Consider the following 15,940-nt stretch of genomic DNA (forward strand, 5'->3'; position numbering starts at 1 on the left):
TCAATTGGAAGCTAACCGGTTCAATCAGCTTCAAACCAGACGTTGGCGACCAGGAGATCATTTTAACCAATCACGAGCCAGAGGAGTTCTATGAGTTCATTCCATGCACCAGCCCACATAGGATCAGGAGGATCCTCATTAACACAAAACTGCCTTATTTGGAGATTCTTGCATTCAAATTCCAACAGCTCTTTTTCTTTGAGTTTATGCACGACATCAGCATTCCAAGCCATCCAAAAGATCCCAAGGAAGCTATCTTATCCCCTTAAACTTTCCGGATTCAATATTACTCAAGCTCCCCTTGACAAGCCAAAATCTCATCAATCTCTCCAACGGCTAGTTTGCGATTTTGTTGTTTTGTTTCATTTATTTCTTATTCTATCTTTTTAGAACGTTTAGAGTCTTGTATCTGAGAATTATATAATCTAAATGTAGTCCATTGTAGAAAGCACCCTCAATTACCAAGTTAATAAAAAGTTTATTCAGTTTTTATCAAAGATTTTTCTTTGTATAAAATATCGGTTTTTAGGATTCAAAGAGAGATTCTTCGTTGTTCTATTGATTTCGTGAGTCTAGTTTGATTGTGAAAATCAAACGAGCTCAGTATACAGATTTAGAGAGTCAATCACTTCGTTCCATCATCCCATCAGATTGAGAGATTCAATCAAACCTTCATCCGCAAATCCACTTCAAATCCATTCCTTGATCAAGTTGAGAGTGATACACATCCAGCAGCTTGATTCCATCTTATCTATCCTTTCCCTCAGTCTATTATTCTTTTTTTATTCATATCATAGTCCTCATCTCATTCATTCTTCATTTGGTTTCAAGCTTGGAAGCATAGCTCAGAGACCCCAAAACCCCATCAGCCTTAGCTCCAAGCTTGGAAGCATAGAAATTAGCAAGCTCAGAGACCCCAAAGCCCCATCCATCCAAAGCACACACATTACCCTTCTGAGGATGAAATGTAACCTCTTCATCATCCTCCAATAACTCAAGACTCTCATCAGTAATCTCACCAGAAGGATATAGAGTCAACATCAGACTTATACACACTCACAATCGAACGAGTATACGCTTCCATGGGATGGGACTCAACCTCAACTCACAAATCAGCCTATCAATCTTGTTAAGCACCAACCAGACAAGGGAGTCAGCTTCTCGATCCAAGCCTGTCGCAGCACAGCATGCGTGTACACCTTCGACAGCTGTTGGACTTCACTACAGAAGTCCATGTGTCCAGGGGAATCAATCAAGTTCAGAGAGTGGTCTTTGTACTGAAGAGCTTTTCATGGTGATAGCACACCTTTGTTCTTCTTCGAGATAGTCCATGTACCTAAGCTTACCAGCTAGCCTCCGGTGAAGCACATTGCTTGCTCCGGAGGTGATCAGCGAGAGTTGTTTTACCAACATGTGCTAAGATGCAAATGTACCTACCATCAGACTCATCCATCTCTTCCCTTGAATACAAACAGTGTTACCTGCAGAGATTCAATATTCATAAATACTTAGTTTCAAAGCAGTGAAATATTATATTCCATCTTATTACAAACTCTATGACCTTAACTTGGCAGAGACGATTCCGATTCAAACTAGTAACACAAGAAAAGAACAAGAGAATCCATCATCATTCTCAAATCAAGTTCCATCTTAAAAACCTTGCGAAACTCACGAATTCAACAAAGATGAACGTATCAAAAATTTCCTAAATGCTTTGGCGATTTCCCTGTGAAGATTCTCAGGCACTTTCACCGGAAGCAGAAACATTTATCTCCAATGAGTATTCTTTGCTTGTAAAGCGACGATAAGCAGGCCGTGCTTCCGCGGCTGAGTTCCAAGTAAACGAGCAGCACATGGTTTGACGATTTCCTCTACAAGTTTCGTCTCTATACAACACCAACACGTGAACCTATATTAGGAATGTCGAACAAAGTTTTTACAAAACCCGAATTCCCTAGGTAAGGTAAGGAAGAGAGTTCGGTTTAAATTAACCTCTCTATAATATTATTCGAGAAGTCTTTTGTTATATGTCGCGCTCACGTTAACTTTGATTACTATGATATTCTTAATGGCGATATCTCCATCAGCTCTACTCGGTCCATCTCTTCTAGTTCACAATTCCTTCGTCGGTAAGCTCCACCTGACCAATCTTTACGTTATAATACATAATATCCAATGCTCTTGTAAGTTACGCTCTCGCTGATTTGAAAAAAAAAATCTATTTTTGGAATGTGTGAGAGTGTGATTGCTTTCGGCTGATTATGATTGGTTATTGTTTGTGATGGGATTTTTGATAGAGCAGAACAACAAAAGAATAGTGAAGAGCAAGGTGACATGGGCTTTGAACACACTTACACTGCTCTCCTTCAAAGAAAGAGATGAGATTCGTAGAGATTTCACTCCTCTTGCTTGACGCCCTTCTCTTAATTGTGAGTTTTATTTTTATATAGATTAGTGTGGGGATTGTGCTTTTCTTCTATGTTCTTGAACCAACCATATACTGGTGTGACATAGCTCTCCCGAAAGACCTGGCAAGAGGAACTAGAGTCAGGTCTTTAGGTGTGAATTCTTCAGTTACAGGATTCGGCACTGAGTACGATGCTCACCTGGGTGAGTGAGCCAATTTGATCATATCAAGTTTCCTCTTTTTTTTTGAAACCTAAGTCCGGTTTCATATTGGCTCTTCAGCTGGGTGAGTGAGCCAATTTGATGGATCTTCGTATTTTCAGCTCGCCTAAACAGTCATTCATCAAGATCAAGTGAGTCTTGAGTCCTTCTATCATAAGCTTGTTTCTCAATCTTTAACTTAACTTGACTCATTCATTACTCTTCTGCAAATAGTGAAAAGCAAGAGTTATTCAAGCTGTTTTAGGAATTCTCAATTCTTCTATCAAAGCTTGGAACTGTGCTGCTGCTGAACTACTGGGGCGTTTGATAATCAATCCAGATAATGAACCGTCCTTTAATTCCACAGGTTGTGATCCACTTCTTTTATAATGTAATCATGTGATGGTTTGTGGTTTACTTAATTGAACCAACCTCTTGCAGATACACACGAGACTAGTCGATCTCTTGAGCGTACCAGCCGTTGATGCATAAGCTGCAGCTGTACAATCTTGTGGAAGTTAACATGGATTGTAGATTAAAGCTTGCAAGTGAGAGATGGTAATACAAAAACAATGCATCTTTCTCATCTAATTAAATACAATGAACAAGTTTTTTTATATTACACTATAATGACACATTGTTATGTTTCCATGATAATCGTTTTCAGGGCGATTGATAGGTTGTTGAAAGTGATAAAGACTCCACATCCAGTTCCTGAAGTCTGCAGGAAAGCTGCAATGATACTAGAGAACCTTGTCTCCGAGCCTCAGAACAGAGGATTGTTACTGCGTATGAGAATGCTTTTGCTGAGCTTCTCTTTCATGATGGCAAGTATTCTGATTCGTTTGCGAGGATTTTGTATGAACGAACTGCTAGATCAAATAGCAGAGTGGCTTCGGCTAGGGGAATCTGGGGAATGTAATGTGTGGGGTTGGTCACTCAAAGTCTTCTAGGGGGTTGATTAACGATGCTGCAATGTATTATTAGTAGTAGACTTTATCATTTGATCTGTATTGTTAAGGCAAAGTATTGTTTAAAAAAGCAGATGGTGGTTTCTTCTCATTATTGCACTTGCATACATCCAAAACAAAATCAATCTGCAAAGATCTTGAGCGTGCAGATCCAAAACATGAGAAACACATGTCTATGAATGATCATACTTCACTTCAGATTTGTCCCCCTAGTAGAACATAAATGTTTAGTGTTGTTCACATGCATGCCTACCTGCATATCTGTGGTAAGTGAATTTAGGCCAAAAAACATATTTGGACTAATGGGCTTTTTGGTAACCAGAAAATGGTGTTCCAACTGTATAATCAGAACTAGGACTAGATAGTTTCTTTGCACATGGTTCATTGTACTCAACATGGTACTCTGATTCATTGTACTATGAACAAAAATGTGAGATGGAGAAGGGAGTCTTATACTCTGATTTTTCCAAAATGTACTCACATTAAATTTTTCACCTACTTGCACCATTTGAGTCTTTGGCCTGAGATTTCTACTCTTTAATTGCATCATTTGATCAAGTAAAGATCTTTACTAATCCGAGACGATTTTTCATCAAATCTTTAGAACTTCTCAGCATATCTCAATCCATGCTTGGTATTGATTAGAACACCGTAAATAGTTTGCTAATGGAAAGAATCGTGATATATTAAAAAAATTCAGTTTTCCTTTTTCTTTCAACGGTTAAAAGAATAAAAGAACAACTTTGAATGATTGGTCCAACCCCACAAAAACTATAATCAAATTGAAATATTTTGTCAGCTTAGTTATATGATCTATCTATCTATATATTTAAAATAGACTTTTCTCTTGTAACATATGGAAGAGGGGTTTGTTGACATGTGTCATCTTTTTGTCTTTTATATTTAGATCCTTCTTCTTTATATTATTACAATTTGGTTCACTATTGTCTAATTATGCACTATCTAATCATTCTCACACTATTGTCGTTGTAGTATAGTGGTAAGTATTCCCGCCTGTCACGCGGGTGACCTGGGTTCGATCCCCGGCAACGGCGCCAATTTGATGTTAGGAGTTTTCAAGGCTCCTAATCAAATGTTATAATATAAAAGATTGTCGAACCAATCCTAGGTGATTCTAAAGCAAAGGGAATGCAAGTTCATGCTTAAGCTAAATGCAATCCGGTTTTAAAGATGGTATGAACTAAGAACTAATAAGCTAATGCAATAAAGTAATGATCTTTCTTTTCTCAATATGAAGCAAGAGGACTCATGGGACTAGGCATTTGATCTTGGGTGATGTAGATCCAATCTAAGGGTGGCAAGCTAGCAATCAAACACTTTCCTTATGCCTAGACACTAAACTAAACAAGCTCTATCCCTAGATGAATGTTCTTTTGCTAAAGCAACTCAAGCATCTAATCCCTTAGGTTGAATGTTACTAAAGCAAACATGGAGAACAAGTCTAATAGCAATCTTAACTCCTTTAGCAACTAATCCCTTAGGTAAAGCAAGCTAAAAGCATTGAAGAGTTGGTTTAGGCATTTCATCATACACCTTGTGGGTAGGAAATGCCTAGAGATCTATTTTAGTATGATCAAGACTAAAATAGCATTGAGAACCCTCAACAAGCAAGGAAACAAGTGGATCTAACACTAAACACCCTAGATCTTCTCTAATCACCCTTAATCACCCTAGCCAATGAATCCAAGATTAGTCTACTCACTAATAGACATGAATAACCCCAAAACCATGGATGATTCAAGGTTAAACATGATTGGAGAGCAAGATAATCAAGCAAATATAAGAAATTATGATCAAGATTAAATCTTTCACCCAAAAGTGGCTTTTGATTAGATAGAAAACAAGATAACCTCTAAAATTAAGTCTAAAAAGTATTTATAGTTGTCTAAAAACGAGCTGGGTCGACCCAACAAGCTTGGGTTGACCCAAGATAATTTGGGTAAAAAGTTGGTAAAAACAGAAGTGCAGATTTTTCTAAGTGTCGCAGCTGGCTTTCGACATGTCATTTGGCCGCTGCAACAAGTACATATGGGGCAGGGGCGTGTGCATTTTCCCAGCGGTTTGGCTTGGCCACTGCAGTTGGCCGCTGGGACAGTTGGGACCTCGTCTTGTGAACCAAAATCACCATTCTTGTCTCTAAACCATCTCCAAAGGTTCCAAACTCACCAAATAACATCTCCATCACCTAATAGAGACAAATGTATATGTAATGCATCTAAATCTACTCTAAATGCATCTAAATGGACAAATTGAGAACTAAAATGATTGCTAATACTATGCAAATACATAAGATATCACTAGCCATCATCATTTGAAGTTTGATCATTTATTTTATTGTTCACAAAATTGGAAAATGAATAAACAAATAAGTAAAATAATATAAATGTATTTTATTGTTCACAACTAAAAATAACATAAACTTCGTTATTTTATTATTTTTACTATTTTCTATTATTTTATTTACAATTATATATTTATTTTAATATCAACAAAACTAAAGCATAGCACATAATCTAAACATAAAACCTCCATAATCACAGAGAAAAAAATCAAAGTAACACTAACTCAATAAAGGTCCAGAGCTAAAAGGCGATCAATAACAAAAACTAACTTACCTAACTTTATCATAGAGTGTCTTGGCCAGAACAATCAAAAGTCAGAAAAATCCAGAAAGATAATCTTTGAGACAAAGCATGCTTGTTATTGGTTGGCTTCGGACACTCAACTTCCACCATCAAGTCCAGAGAAGGATCTGAGGAATCCGTAGATCCGAGGGGTTCAGGCGCAGCCTTGTTTTTGTTTCGAACCCTAGTACCCATCAAAGATGAGCCTAGTGGATGACTCGGTTTACCTTTCATCCTAGAAGCCGAGAGGGAGATCTAAGGAAAATATTTATGAAGAAGAAAGAGAGAAATAAGGAGCTACCTGCGTAAAATGGAGAAATCCGAGATTGAGGGTAGGAATCGCCAGAATTGCCAAAGAATCTTTGAGAGAAGGAGGAAGAAGGAAAGTGAAAGATTTGGTGGGCGGCAAAAGGGAAAGAAAGGGTGAAAACCCTAGGAAACTCCCACGTGCCACGAGGAAAAACACTATGCGAGGGAGCGAATCTCGAAGAATCCTTAATGGCACCTCTCCTCTTATCGGATATAGGAACCCAAAGAGATTAAAAGGATCCCGAGAGCTCACCCTTTCCTCAGGGCCCTGCACCTAGTCCGGGAACTTCAAATGAAAAAATGTTCAAATGCCCATTGAAGCATCCAGAATTCCTTGACAAATCCTGCATCCTCTTTGAAGCACAAGTTCAGAACACGGTTCCGGCCTCGTTCTCCGAAGAAATCACCAAGGCTCCAAGCTTCATCATCTTCAACAGAATCAAGAACTTGGGAAGACCCTACTTGTAACGCCCCCGAACCGTTCTAGGCATAGGTCAAACCACCGGCCAACAATCAAACAAGAACATGACCGACGGCCGACCGTCTACCAAGGATCGGGAGTGCTACATGACGGGTTAACGGCCGATCTGGCTAAGGTCACGAAAAGTGCAATTCGTAACTAGGCCAGGCCGCCCACTAACACGTCCTGTCAGACCAAAGCCTAAGGCTTCTCAACCCGTACTCCAATCTGACGTTGTGTTAGCTCGGACAAGCTAATATCAGAACAACAAGGCAGTTTCACAAAACATTCGCTTTATTTATCTTATATAATATCTGGTTTATAATACACAAAATATTATACAAGTGGTGGCATGCCAAGAAAGCGAAAGTACATACTTATAGTCTGAAAGCGTCTTAAGCAAAAAGATGCAAATCTACACCAGCCAGCCTAGCCTCCCGCGCTTTCTACAAGCTCACTACTGGTCACCTGAAAACAACAACGAGTGAGGAGTGAGTAATCTAGCATTACTCAGCGAGTTACAATCCCCCACTAACAAATACAACCCCTCGCTATCCCACCCCAAACAATCTAAAGCGAGAGGTTCACCTAACAACAAAATTTAATAACAATAAGCAATATCAGAAATACGCAGCGGTAAAAGATAGCAAGATAACTAGCATTATGCTAATTACTAGCTCATCACCAAACTCAAACTCGATTTAAACCAGGGTTTAACAACCCAAAACACGATATAATATATATATCAAACTCGGGCCCTGGTGACGTTATGTTCCTCCTTCACTATCGGCAATATCCTATCTTCCTACCACGAAGGCCAAAAGAAGGAACTTTCAACCGACCGCGGCCCACAGTCCTTCGGGTCACCGCGCGACAGCCCACAGTCCTTCGGGTCACTGCCACATTACACCGTCGTGTAATCACTCAGCCATAGGCCATGACCCCGTCTATCTGAGTCTTCCCGATCCAGCGAATAAGGGGTTTCCTTGAACCCGCCGGGTACGAGGTCTGAAGGAACACTAACTCACCCCAATATGCCTAGCATTGTGGGTTACACAAATGCTGTCGGCCAATATACGATTAATACTAAACCCGGTAAAAATAACACAAGGTTTCAAGTAATAATCACAACACAATCAACCACATTCCAGAATCTAGCATAAAGACTAATTCCAGAATACCTAACTATCCACAACTTAGCGATATCATCTAAGCATTCTGCATTCGCTAACTAACCAATCAACCTAACCATTAGCATGCTACTACGGTTCTTAAACAATAACAAGCATGCCATCAACTCAATCAACATAACCTCAATTATTCAAACCGTTACTCAGTTAGACCCGGCCTCCTGCCATGATCCAACTTCCAAGTAACGGGACCCTGCATGAAAACAACTCAGCAATCAATCGATTATAACTCACAGTTTTTGGTTGACCGTGGCCTTGACCCCAAACCCGACTTCTGCGATCCGAACCCTTTCTCGACCTTCAGAAGTAGACCCTCTTCTTGACTGAACTCCACTCGAACTGGTCTCCACTATAACTGATCTCTCTTCACTTGAAAAGAACCTTCTCCAAGTGCTGACTCAAAATCGGCAGAGTAACTGTTCTCGAAAACTGCCTAAATCGCTCGAAAACTATCGAAACTCGATCTTTCTTTCTTTGCTTTCTCTTTATGTTTTGAAGTAGGTTTGATGTGTTCTGGATGGTTTGAAATGAGAGGGGTCGTGGCCTATTTATAGGAATCAGCAACCAATCAGGAACAAGCCGTGTGGCAGCCCGTGTGTCGCTTCGCATGGCTCCGGACGCATGCGCGGCGGCACCTCGTGCTCCACATGTCCTTCAGCATGGCCTGCTCACATGCAAGCTGACACCACGCCCTCTACCTGTCTGAATGCATGGCCTGCTCCCATGCAAGCTGACACCACGTCCTCCACATGTCTGGCCGCATGGCCCGGTCGCATGCATCGCGACACCTCGTGCTTGGCCGTTCCACCTCGTGCTCCACATGGCTGGCTGCATGCCTCAGTCTCATGCAGGATGACACACCCCACGTCCAGATGGCCTGCTGCATGACTGAAGTGCATGCAGGTCGACACCCCATCTCACACATGGCTGGCCGCATGCTTCGGTCGCATGCATCGCGACACCTCGTGCTTGGCCGTTCCACCTCGTGCTCCACATGGCTACTTGCATGTACAGGTTGCATGTACTGCTACACCTCCTGCTTCCCTTGACACACACACTGACAGGAGCTTGCCACCACGTCCTGAACACACACACATCTAGCCACCTCGAGCTTCTCGGTCAATTGTCCGATATCGGCCTTCTAGTGAATTTTTTTTGTCCCGCGATCAGTCCCAATATTTTTCGACGCCCGTTCTGATGATCTGATTATTTTTAATAAGCTCCAAATGAATCCTGACTTGATGGAAAATATTTCCCGAGTTTCCGGCTTCTTCGAAAAATTCCATAATACCGAAATTAGGGTTTTTCGCCCAATTTCCGGTCTTTCTGTTGTGCTTCCAAAAGTGTCATGCTTCAAACGTCCTTTGAGTAAATATACCACATTGTCTAACCATTGTCTAGTGGGATACTTGACTCATGGTTCAGACAAAAACAATCTGATCGTCCACGACTCGATCACCCAAAGGTTACTCGACCATTTTTTTTTTTTTTTTTTTTTTTAATGGGTTTCTACATTCTCCCCCCCCCCTAACAGAATTCTCCCTCGAATTCTAAGGTTCTGAGGGGCCTCCTTCTTCCATCACAGCATCCTTTCGGAAGAACTCAGGGTGATCGGTTTTAAATCGCTCTTCATCTTCCCAAGTAACATGAATCCTGTTTTGTCTTCCCCAGAAAACTTGTACTTGAGCAATCTCACGATTCTTCAGCTTCCGAATACGCCGTTCTCCTAATCTGATTGGTCCTTCCGGATACGTAAGGTTTGTCCTCAACTCCTCTAGTCTCTCGGGTTCAACAGTACTTGGATCCCGTATATGTTTCCGAAGCATGGAAACATGAAATACAGGATGTAGACGCATATCCTCTGGCAGATCCAAACGGTAAGCTACCTCACCAACTTTCTCGATGATCTTGTACGGACCAATGAACCTGACCGCAAGTTTCCCGACCTTGCCAAATCTGTCCTTCCCTTTCTGTGCAGTAACTTTCAAATAGACCCAATCTCCTATCTCAAAAGTTACCTCTCTTCTTGACTGGTCTGCGTACTTCTTCTGACGGTCCTGAGCCTTCTTCATGTTGGCCTGAATCGTCTCTAGTTTAATCATGGTCTCCTGAACGATAGGTGACCCAAACATTCTTCTTTCGCCCACTTCCGTCCAGCACATAGGCGTTTTGCATGGCCTTCCGTATAACGCTTCAAAAGGTGACATCCCTATGCTTGAATGATGACTGTTGTTATATGAGAACTCGACCAATGGTAAATGCTTCTCCCAAGTTCCTGCCCAATCGAGAATACACATCCGAAGCATGTCCTCGATGGTCCGAATGGTTCTCTCCGTTTGGCCATCTGTTTCTGGATGGAACGCCGTACTTCTGAATAGTTTAGTTCCCAAGGCTTCTTGCAGTGCTTCCCAAAATGATGCCGTGAACCTTGGATCGCGATCTGAGACGATGTCTGAGGGTACTCCATGTAACTTCACGATTTGGTCGATGTACAGCTCGGCCAACACTTCCACTTTATCAGTGTCCCGCATAGGCAACAAGTGTGTAACCTTGGTTAACCTATCCACAATCACCCATATCGAGTTGTTCGATCTACCTGGAGAAGTGGGTAATCCGGTAATGAAATCCATGGAAATCGAGTCCCATTTCCATTGAGGTATCGGAAGACTTTGTAACAATCCTCCTGGTACTTGATGCTCGACCTTGACTTGTTGACAAGTTGCACACTGAGCAACCCATTGCGCTACTGACCTCTTCATGCCCGGCCAATGATAGTATCTTCTTATGTCTCGGTACATCTTTGAACTTCCAGGATGGATACTAAGTAAAGAATGGTGTGCAATCCTTAGTATCTCATCTCTCAGCCCTTGTCCTTTAGGAACCGTGATCCTCCCATTAATTAGCAAGGTTCCATCCTCCGCCAAGTAGTATCCAGCATTATTTGGCCCGGCTTGTCCTTTGAGTTCTTCAGCAATCTTCAGTAGCTTCCCATCCTTAATTTGTTCTTCTCGAATTCTCTGAATCAAGCTGGCCTGATTCACCGCTTGAAGTCCCAATGGCTCGCTCGCTTGCCCTTCCAAAACGACCAACTTCACTTGTTTCAACTCTTGGTTCAATAGCTCCACTTCTTTCTCCAAATCTGCGTCCAACTTTCTTCGACTTAAGGCGTCCGCAACAACATTCGCTTTACCAGGATGGTAGCGAATCCTTATATCGTAGTCTGCCACAAACTCCATCCACCTACGCTGGCGCAGGTTGAGATCTGGCTGAGTGAAGAGGTATTTAAGACTTTGATGGTCCGTGTATACCTCTACTTCTTCTCCATACAAGTAAGATCTCCAAATTCGCAAAGCGAACACTACAGCCGCTAACTCCAAGTCATGTGTACTGTAGTTATCCTCATGCTTCCGTAGTTGTCGTGAGGCATACGCGATGACTCGCCCATCTTGCATAAGAACACAACCTAACCCAACTCGTGAAGCATCCGTGTAAACCGTGTAAGGTTTACCTTGCTCGGGCAAAGCTAACACAGGTGCGGTCGTGAGAGCTTCCTTCAACTTCTTGAAAGCCTTCTCGGTTTCTTCCACCCATAAGAAAGGAACTCCTTTACCGGTAAGTTTAGTTAAAGGCTTTGCAATGGAGGAAAAGTCCTTAACAAACTTCCGATAATAGCCCGCAAGTCCGAGAAAACTCCTTACTTCCGTCACAGTGGTAGGTCGAGGCCATTCCCGTATGGCTTGGACCTTTTCTGGATCAGCAGCAACGCCCTCTCCTGATACTATGTGACCCAGAAATCCTATCTCTCTCTTCCAAAACGAGCACTTGCTGAACTTGGCAAATAGCTTCTGATTCCGTAACCTTTCCATAACCAGTCTCAGATGCTCTTTGTGCTCCTCCTTACTTCTCGAGTACACCAGGATGTCATCAATGAAAATGATCACGAACTTGTCGAGATAGTCGTGAAACACTTCATTCATCAAACGCATGAAAGCCGCAGGTGCGTTCGTGAGACCAAAGGGCATAACTACAAACTCGTACTGCCCATACCTCGTCCGAAACGCCGTCTTCATAATGTCTGACTTGGCAATAGGAATTTGGTGATACCCTGATGCCAAATCAATCTTCGAAAACCAACTAGCTCCCTTTAGTTGGTCTAACAACTCGTCTATCCTCGGAAGAGGATACTTATCTTTTATCGTGATGTTGTTGATACCACGATAATCGATACACAACCTCATGCTTCCGTCCTTTTTCTTCACAAATAGCACAGGAGCTCCCCAAGGTGAAGAGCTCGACCGAATGAATCCCTTTTCCAATAGATCTTCCAATTGCTTCTTTAGTTCAGCCAACTCCGCAGGTGCCATCCGATATGGTGCCTTAGCTATAGGTTTTGCTTCAGGCTCCAAATTGATCGTAAAGGGATTACTCCGAGGTGGAGGTAATTCCTTTAGTGGTGCAAAGATATCCTCGAACTCTTGGACCACTTCTATGTCTTCGACCTTAACTTCATCATTAGTGGCTCCTCCACTAACCGATAAGGTCACCAAATATACTTCCCCATCTTGAAACAAATCTTGTACTCTCATTGCTGCTACCAAAGACACGGTCATACTAGGACTGATTCCATAGTACACCATCTCTGGTCGTTTGCCTCTGCCAAACAACAACCTTCCCTTTCCACAGTCGATCTGAACTCTGTAGCCCGATAACCAATCCATTCCAAGGATTACTTCGTACCCTTTCAAAGGCACGACTAACAAATCTGCCACAAACTCTTTGCCTTGAATGACCAATGGAACATTCTTGATACACTGATCTGCTTGAAGGGTTCGGTCTGCGGGGGTCAAGACGGCCACGTTTATCCTGTCAACCACAAAACAATCCCAAAACCGGGCAGCTACTTCAGGGGTCACAAAACTATGTGTTGCCCCCGAGTCGAACAATACATGTGTGGGTTTACCAGCAACATGTATGGTTCCTGCCACAGTAACCCAATCAACAATATCTCAATCACAAAAACTAATCAAAATTCGCACAACCATCAATCATCAATCCAAAATTTCTAAACGCGCAACCTAGCGATCAAGCAATCTATACTTAACCAGCATACTAACTAGGTTTCAACAACTAAATTCCATTCAATAAACAGAGGAGGTTAAGCACCCAATACCTGTGATGGGACCGCTTGACGGTCCTGCATTGTCTGGGTTTTCTACCCCTAAGGCATAAACTCTACCTCCTAGGTTTTGTTTCTTTTGGCTCAATAGCTGGACGGCTAGGAGGAGCTCGGATCGCGAGAGGGGTCGCAGGGATTGGCTTGTTTGGACATGACGATGCATAATGGCCCTTCCTTCCACAGAAGAAACAAGTAACATCTTCCATCCTCAGCGATGAATAACCCTGCTGGTTACTCCATGGGTTATTCCGCTGATTTTTGGGACAAAACCTCGAAATATGTCCTGGCTGATCACATGTGTAACATACCCCAGTGTTACCACGATTGTTGGCTTGGCCTCCAAGTCCTCGCCCTTTTCCTTTGTAAGATCTTGGACCCTTGTTGAAATTTGGCCTTTCTCCTTGGCTAAACTTGGTGTGTCCACCAGAATGTGGTAAGGTCTTCCTTTCAGCCTCCAATACAGTCTCAACATTAACAGCCTTTTCTACCAGATCCGATAAGCTGCTAAAGTTGCTTCCAGCTAAACGACTTCCAAGCTCCGGCTTCAATCCGTACATAAAGTTACGGATCATAGTTGCTTCATCTTCACGCCCATCAAAAACATGTCGCCTCAACCTTGTGAACTCAGATTCGTAACTCCTCACTGGCCTATCTCCTTGAACAAGGTTCATGAATTGGCGCTCCAACCGATGCTTTGCTTCTGGAGGAAAATATTTCCTCTCAAACTCTCCCTTGAACGATTCCCATGATGTGATGGTGTGTCCACGCTGCCTGTCTATACTGTCCCACCATCCTGTTGCGTCGCCTTCCAAATAGTACACCGCGATCTTCTTCTGATACTCCTCCGGACACTCCATAGCCTCAAAGTTCTTCTCCATCATAGTAATCCACTTGCCGGCTTCAATAGGATCGGATCCTCCTTTGAACTTGTAGGATCCAATGTTCTTCATGGTAGATAATAGCTTGGAAACTTCAGGGGGTTGAGTACGCCTGCCTTGGTTACCAAGTGCCTCGGTCATCACGTCATGTAAAAGCTTCAAGGTGTTTTCCGCTCCTTGATCTTGTGGTCCTTCAGTGGCACGGTTCTGATCTGGCCTTGGGTGTGATTGAACGGATTGATCATGTTGATGTCTCCGGTCCCAATTACGACTTGGGCCAATACTCGCCAAACTGTCTTCCCTCACTCTAGTCCTGTTACCGTACACAGGAAAAGATCTTGTTCTCTGCAGAGGGGTCCTATCGTGTCCAAACATCTCACTGATGCCATTTCCATCCTCCTGATCTGATCTGTAACCCAATCCTCCGCATGTCCAATCCATACCCTCTCCCCATATCCGACCTCGTCCATCATCACCTGTCCCGCGATTAGCCATCTGCACACAATCAAAAGGGTAAGTCATATTCCTACTACGGGAAGCGGCTGGTTTCCTAATCATCTTTTTGCGACTCATTGACTCGATAAAATCATTAAAAAGCACTTGTGTCACGCATGGACGAAACCATGCTCTGATACCACCTCTGTAACGCCCCCGAACCGTTCTAGGCATAGGTCAAACCACCGGCCAACAATCAAACAAGAACATGACCGACGGCCGACCGTCTACCAAGGATCGGGAGTGCTACATGACGGGTTAACGGCCGATCCGGCCAAGGTCACGAAAAGTGCAATTCGTAACTAGGCCAGGCCGCCCACTAACACGTCCCGTCAGACCAAAGCCTAAGGCTTCTCAACCCGTACTCCAATCTGACGTTGTGTTAGCTCGGACAAGCTAATATCAGAACAACAAGGCAGTTTCACAAAACATTCGCTTTATTTATCTTATATAATATCTGGTTTATAATACACAAAATATTATACAAGTGGTGGCATGCCAAGAAAGCGAAAGTACATACTTATAGTCTGAAAGCGTCTTAAGCAAAAAGATGCAAATCTACACCAGCCAGCCTAGCCTCCCGCGCTTTCTACAAGCTCACTACTGGTCACCTGAAAACAACAACGAGTGAGGAGTGAGTAATCTAGCATTACTCAGCGAGTTACAATCCCCCACTAACAAATACAACCCCTCGCTATCCCACCCCAAACAATCTAAAGCGAGAGGTTCACCTAACAACAAATTTAATAACAATAAGCAATATCAGAAATACGCAGCGGTAAAAGATAGCAAGATAACTAGCATTATGCTAATTACTAGCTCATCACCAAACTCAAACTCGATTTAAACCAGGGTTTAACAACCCAAAACACGATATAATATATATATCAAACTCGGGCCCTGGTGACGTTATGTTCCTCCTTCACTATCGGCAATATCCTATCTTCCTACCACGAAGGCCAAAAGAAGGAACTTTCAACCGACCGCGGCCCACAGTCCTTCGGGTCACCGCGCGACAGCCCACAGTCCTTCGGGTCACTGCCACATTACACCGTCGTGTAATCACTCAGCCATAGGCCATGACCCCGTCTATCTGAGTCTTCCCGATCCAGCGAATAAGGGGTTTCCTTGAACCCGCCGGGTACGAGGTCTGAAGGAACACTAACTCACCCCAATATGCCTAGCATTGTGGGTTACACAAATGCTGTC

General features: G+C 42.8%; 1 non-coding gene and 1 pseudogene across 1 annotated transcript; both read left to right on the plus strand.

Annotated features, from left to right (window-relative positions):
- Window positions 1-2,068: 2,068 nt before the first annotated feature.
- Window positions 2,069-3,672, plus strand: LOC106378807 (annotated as a pseudogene).
- An 889-nt stretch (window positions 3,673-4,561) lies between these two features.
- Window positions 4,562-4,633, plus strand: TRNAD-GUC. Its single transcript has one exon. It is a non-coding gene; the product is annotated as a tRNA-Asp (tRNA).
- The last annotated feature ends 11,307 nt before the right edge of the window (window positions 4,634-15,940 follow it).

This window comes from Brassica napus, chromosome C8 (assembly GCF_020379485.1).
Source record: "Brassica napus cultivar Da-Ae chromosome C8, Da-Ae, whole genome shotgun sequence".
NCBI lineage: Eukaryota > Viridiplantae > Streptophyta > Magnoliopsida > Brassicales > Brassicaceae > Brassica > Brassica napus.